A 6,037-nucleotide genomic window follows, 5' to 3' on the forward strand; every position below is an offset into this window, starting at 1 on the left:
TTCTATCTTTGTACTTACTCATTCTATTAGCATATCATAATAATTTACCAAACTATTAAAAACTCAATAAAAAATTTTTAATTACTGAGTAATATTTTATTATTTGAATTCTCCATAATTTAATCATTCCTCTTTTGTTGAAGATTTGGGGAATTTCCAATTTTTTCTTATAAATACTACTGTAATTACCAGTTGGGATATAAATAATTATCCACAATTCTGATTATTTTTCAAGTACTTATGATGAAAAAAAAATCAGTCCAAAGGTATGAACACTGAAGAAGTTCTTGATATATATTAATAATTTTTAGGAGTCATATTTTACCAGTTAACATAAACCCAACCATGGATAAGAGTGTCTCTCGGCTGCAGCTTAACCACAATTTAACCTAATTATGCAAGTAAACAACACTTTCATGAACATCAGGTTAGACTGCAAAAGAATGAAAAACATTTTCGCTTCTATGATAACAAACAAGAAAATGAAGGTAAAATTATCATCATACTTTTTACTGAGTTAGCAAAGAGTTGTGGACTCAAGGAAATGTTGGTGAACTGACATCCGGAGAAGGAAGAACCCTTCCAAGTTGAGCAGATGGCTATATCAACTTCATACGTGAAGTCAACCAACTGGTTTGGGTTTTAACAGATAGGAAAGAAAACCTACAATAGATACCACTGCAAGGGAAAGTAAAATATATCGAACTTTTAAATTTAAGGTGATATGGAAAAATAGAGATCTAGATGATCCCTAAATACAAAAAATGTATCACTCAACTTAATAATTCTCTTTTATCTACAAAATTTTACTGAGAAGGCAGCAGTAAAGAAGGTGCTAGTGACTCTACTGGTACTTGAATTCTGGACCCCTGGTGGGATTCAATCCAAAGGTTAATCAAATCTATCTAAAACTGAGTCACAACTCTTTTCCAGCTCAAATACTGCTGAGAATATAGAGGTCAGTAACATGATAGCAGCAGTGTGAGAGGTTGAAAACTATTTTATCCAAAGTTAAATTGAATCTATTAAAGCTGTGAACCAGTACCAGTTAAACTTGATCTTTTTTGAAATCTGAATAAGTAGCCCCTATTCTAGCAGTCAGAGAGAAGAGAGCATTGAAACCTCTAGTGAAAACAAAATAAAATTAAAAGAAAATCATACTTTAGTCTCCACTATTGCTTAAAACACAGTATTCTGAATAAGATTTTAAAACTGGTAAGATAGCATTTTGGAAGGCCAAGGTGGGCAAATCACCTGAGGTCAGGAGTTCAAGAGCAGCCTGGCCAACATGGTGAAACCCATCTCTACTAAAAAATACAAAAATTAGCCAGGCGTGGTGGCACACACCTGTAATCCCAGCTTTTAGGGAGGCCGAGGCAGGAGAATTGCTTGAGCCGGGGAGGCAGAGGTTGCAGTAAGCTGAGATCACACCACTGCACTCCAGACTGGGTGACAGAATGAGACTCTGTCTCAAAAAAATAAATTAATTAAATAAATAAATAAAACTGGTAAGATATGTTAAAAAAGAAAATATTACCTATTATTGAGAGAAGAAACAAACAAGAAGCAGACACTGAAAGGATCAAGATATTGGAATTAGCAGATAAGGATTTTAAACAATTATTATGTTTGTTAATTTAAAGGAAAATGGACATAGTGAATTAAAAAATGGGGATTTTCAAGGTAGAAATGAAAACTTCACTGACAGAGATTCAACAACATCTAAATAAGTGAAGATATAAACCATGTTTATTGATTGAAAGGTTAAATATTTTTAAGATGTCAGTTCTTCCCAAATAATAAAAAGACAAACAACCCAATTTTTAAAATGTGATTGGATTTTCTGTTCTGGAAAAGATGTAGTAGACGAACTCCTCTGTTGTTCTTCCCACTAAGTACCACTGAAAACCTATGATATTGCATATAAGAAAAACATAGGAATGCTCTGAAAGATAGCAAGAAGGCACATTGGCCAGGGACTTCAGGTCCTGAGTGACAAGATGACAATGAGTTTCCTGGGTTTTCTTTCTGCTTCATGTATGTCCCACTGGGTGCTTAAATACTGGAAATACCAATGTGTTCAGACAAGAAGGACCTAAGAAAAGCCTACTCTTTCTAGTCAAAGGAGCAAGAGAGATGCAGCATAGCAAGACACAAAACTTTTAGACAGTAACTGTCCTACTTCAAGCAAACTCTACATAAAAAACTCTGGCCTTAACTCATCTTGGTCATCAAAAGCTTCCACCCTCACCTGGCTGTGTGTGTGTAAAAGCACTGTGATGGGATCAGAGAAGCCTGAGTGTGGAGCCAGGACTTTCGAATACACTGGATAATAATAAGCACTGCCCCTACCCTGTAGTGTCAGTGGGGGCAATTTGAGAAGGCATAGTGAGATGTCATCCCTCACCCAAGGTATAAACAGAGACTGAATAAGAAGTCCAGATTATCCCCTCAAATTGGCATAGGATTTTTTAAGGACCAGAAGAAAAAAGAACTGTCAACCCAGAATTTTGTATCCAGTGAAAATGTCTTTCAGGAATGAAGGAGAAATAAAGGTATTCTCATATGAAATAGAATAAAGAGAATTTGTTACTTGCAAACCTATGCTAATATAATTGTTAAAGGAAATTCTTAAAACAGAAAATTAGAAAGGAAAGTATTTTGGAACATCGTGAAGGGAGGAAGAGCAATGAAAGGAGGAAAAGATGGGAAATACAATAGACTTTTATTATCCTCTTAAGTTTCTAAATTATGTTCGATGACTGTGACGAAAATGACAATAATGGCTCTGCTATCTGGCACCCCTGGACCCATGACCCACCAACCCAATCATCAGTCAGACTCTTGCATGTGCCATGTCTGGTTCCTCCAGTGTAACCACTTTCTCCTATGAAAAAAGTGGTTCAACAGCTCAACAGTGTAAACATTTCCCAGGCAGCTGCAGACTTGGAACAATTCTGACCTCTGCTGACTGGAGTATCTTCAAGTATGAATCCCTTCAGACCCCAGAAGGTCTGTTCCTTTTCGTAGTAAAATGAATCTTTCAAAGGTTTCCCAAATTATTTCTCATGAACCAGTGAATATTCAAGAGCGCTAAACTTGAAGCCTGTACAAAAGCTTATTCCTGTAATACATGTGCCATAATACACAAACGTTTACTTTTGTCAATCCTTAACACCTACCTCTCTGAATTTTCATGAATTTCTATTTCACAAGTTCATCGTTTTATATACACTGGCAGCAACATACAATAAAATACTTAGTATAAAAAATGACAATATTGTCTGATGAGATTTTCAATGTGTATAGAGAAAATACGTAAGATATTTGTATGATCAATGAGAAAGATTAAAAGGACTTAAAGGAGAGGCATGATTTCTAAATTTTATTCATAATGGTAAAAAGTCAACACCAATATACTGTAATAAGTTATGTCTCTATAATGTAGTATCTATAGCAACCACTAAAAAATACACACAAAAAGATCTAAAAAATTACAAAAGTAAAACTACAGAAAAGTAAAAATTAAATTCCAAAAAATTCAAGTAGCCTACAGGAAGGCAGAAAAGAAACAGAAAAGGAAAAACAGAGGAAGCAAGCAGAACAAGAAATATGTCAGATATATCAATAATTACATAACCTTAATAATTTAAATATACCAACTAAAAGACAAAGATTGGCCGAGTGAGGGGGATAAAAGAACCACTACATGTTTTTTAGTCTCTAGGTTTATTTATTGAGTTTGCTGCATTTCTTTAGCACCATTCATATTTCACAGTACTTTCATATATTCATAGCACTATGAATTTCATATATTCATAGTGCTCCCAAGGTCCTACTTTCCTCTCTTTACTTTTTGAAAAAAGTTTTTAATTTTTGTGGGTATATTTTTGTGGGTATTGCATGCCTGTATCAAAACATCTTATCTACTCTATAAATATATACACATACCATGTGCCCACAAAAATTAAAAATATATACCTACTATTTTACATGATGTAAAATAGGGTATCCATCCCCTTGAGTATTTATCCTTTGTGTTACAATTACACTCTTTTAGTTACTTTAAAATATACAATTAAATTATCATTAACTGTAGTCACTCTGGTGTGCTATCGAATACTAGGTTTTAGTCATTCTAACTATATTTTGTACCCATTAACTATCCCCACCTCACCCCACTCAGACCCAACTACCCTTCCCAGTCTCTGGTAACCATTCTTCTGCTTTCTATCTCCACGATTTTAATTGTTTTTATTTTTAGATCCCACTAACACATGAGAACATGCTATGTTGTTGTTTTTTTTTTTACCTGGCTTATTTCACTTAGCATAATGACCTTCCCTTCCAACCACGTTGTTGCAAATGGCAGGATCTCATTTTTAATGGCTGAATAGTACTCCACAGTGTATATTTATGACATGTTCTTTATTCATTTATCTGTTGATGGGCACTTAGTTTGCTTCCAAATCTTGGCTATTGTGATTAGTGCTGCAATAAACATGGGAGTGTAGATGTCTATTCAATATGCTGATTTCCTTTCTTTGGGGTATATACCCAGTAGTGGGATTGCTGGATCGTATGGTAGCTCTATTTTTAGTTTTTTGAGGAACATCCAAACTGTTCTCCACAGTGGTTGTTCTAATTTACATTCCCAGCAACAGCGTACGTAGTGTTCCTTTTTCTCCACATCCTTGCCAGTATTTGTTATCATGTGACTTTTAGATATAAGCTATTTTAACTGAGGTGACATGATATCTCATGTAGTGTTTGTCATTCTCTGATGATCAATGCTATTGAACACTTTTCATACGCCTGTTTGCCATTTGTATGGCTTCTTTTGAGAAATGTCTATTCAAATTTTTGCCCATTTTTAAATCAGATTATTAGATTTTTTTCCCCAGGGAGCTGTCTGAGCTTCTTATATATTCTGGTTATTAATTCATTGCCAGATGGGTAGTTGGCAATAGGTATTTTTCTCCCATTCTTTGGGTTTTATCTTCACTTTGTTGATTGTTTCCATTGCTGTGCAGAAGCTTTTTAACTTGATATGATCCCATTTGTCCATTTTTGCTTTGGTTGTCTATGCTTGTGGGGTATTGTTCAAGAAATTTTTGCCCAGATCAATGTCCTGGAGAGTTTTTCTAAGGTTTTCTTGCCATGGTTTTATAGTTTTAGGTCTTAGATTTAAATATTTAATACGGGAAGGGAGAAAAATGGCAGATAAGAGCCAGGACTGAATTGCAGCTTCCACTCAGACTCATAGAGCAGTGTGTGGAGACATGAACTTTTGCTCCAAGAACTACCACAGGAACATACCAGAAAGGCCAAGAGAATCCACAGACCCTTTGAGGGAAGCAGATTGCTCCTACAGATCCCAGGAAACAGCCCAAAAACTGTGAGTGCCCAAAGTGTGAAAGTGGGAAAGAGGGATAGTCCATCCCCAGACACACACCCTCAGTGGGGAGCCTGAAGGTCCAGATTATGGGAGAAGGATTTGACCTTACCTGGAGCTGAGACAACTTGAGAGAACTAAGCAAAATACAGGGGTAGAAGAAGCAGTGGGAAGAGCCCTATGGGCTTTCTCAGTCCCCAGGAAAGCCATTTCTGACTTTGTCTCGCAGAGATCCTTGGGGAGGGCTGCCAGAGAAACTGAGAAAAGACCACAGAAAGAAGGAAACTTCCAGCTGAACTTTGTAACAATTTTGACCCAATGCAAAGATCCCTGGACAGAACTCTGAAGAAGGGGTGAATCTGGAGTACAGACACAGCACAGAAGCCACAGCAGGCGCGGAGTCTTGAAACCTGAACGCCAGGAGGCTGGTAGCCTGGGGCAAGTTCTCAGTCCTGCTCACCCACTGCCGTTAAACAAACTCTGTGCTGTTAAGGGGGCAGGGTGCGAGTGAGACCAGCCTTTTGGGTTGCATAGGACCTGGATGAAGCCTGTCACTGCCAGCTTTCCCCAGTTCCCTTGTGACCTGCATGACACAGCAGAAGCAGCCATAATCCCCCTGGGAACATAACTCCATTGGCCTGA

At 36.8% G+C, this 6,037-nt stretch overlaps 1 pseudogene; it reads left to right on the top strand.

The window, feature by feature from the left end:
- Nucleotides 1-2,855: 2,855 nt before the first annotated feature.
- LOC116467481 (guanine nucleotide-binding protein G(I)/G(S)/G(O) subunit gamma-5-like) lies at nucleotides 2,856-3,030 on the top strand (annotated as a pseudogene).
- Nucleotides 3,031-6,037: the final 3,007 nt, after the last annotated feature.

This window comes from Hylobates moloch, unplaced genomic scaffold (genome assembly GCF_009828535.3).
Source record: "Hylobates moloch isolate HMO894 unplaced genomic scaffold, HMol_V3 SCAFFOLD_4, whole genome shotgun sequence".
In the NCBI taxonomy this organism is placed as follows: domain Eukaryota; kingdom Metazoa; phylum Chordata; class Mammalia; order Primates; family Hylobatidae; genus Hylobates; species Hylobates moloch.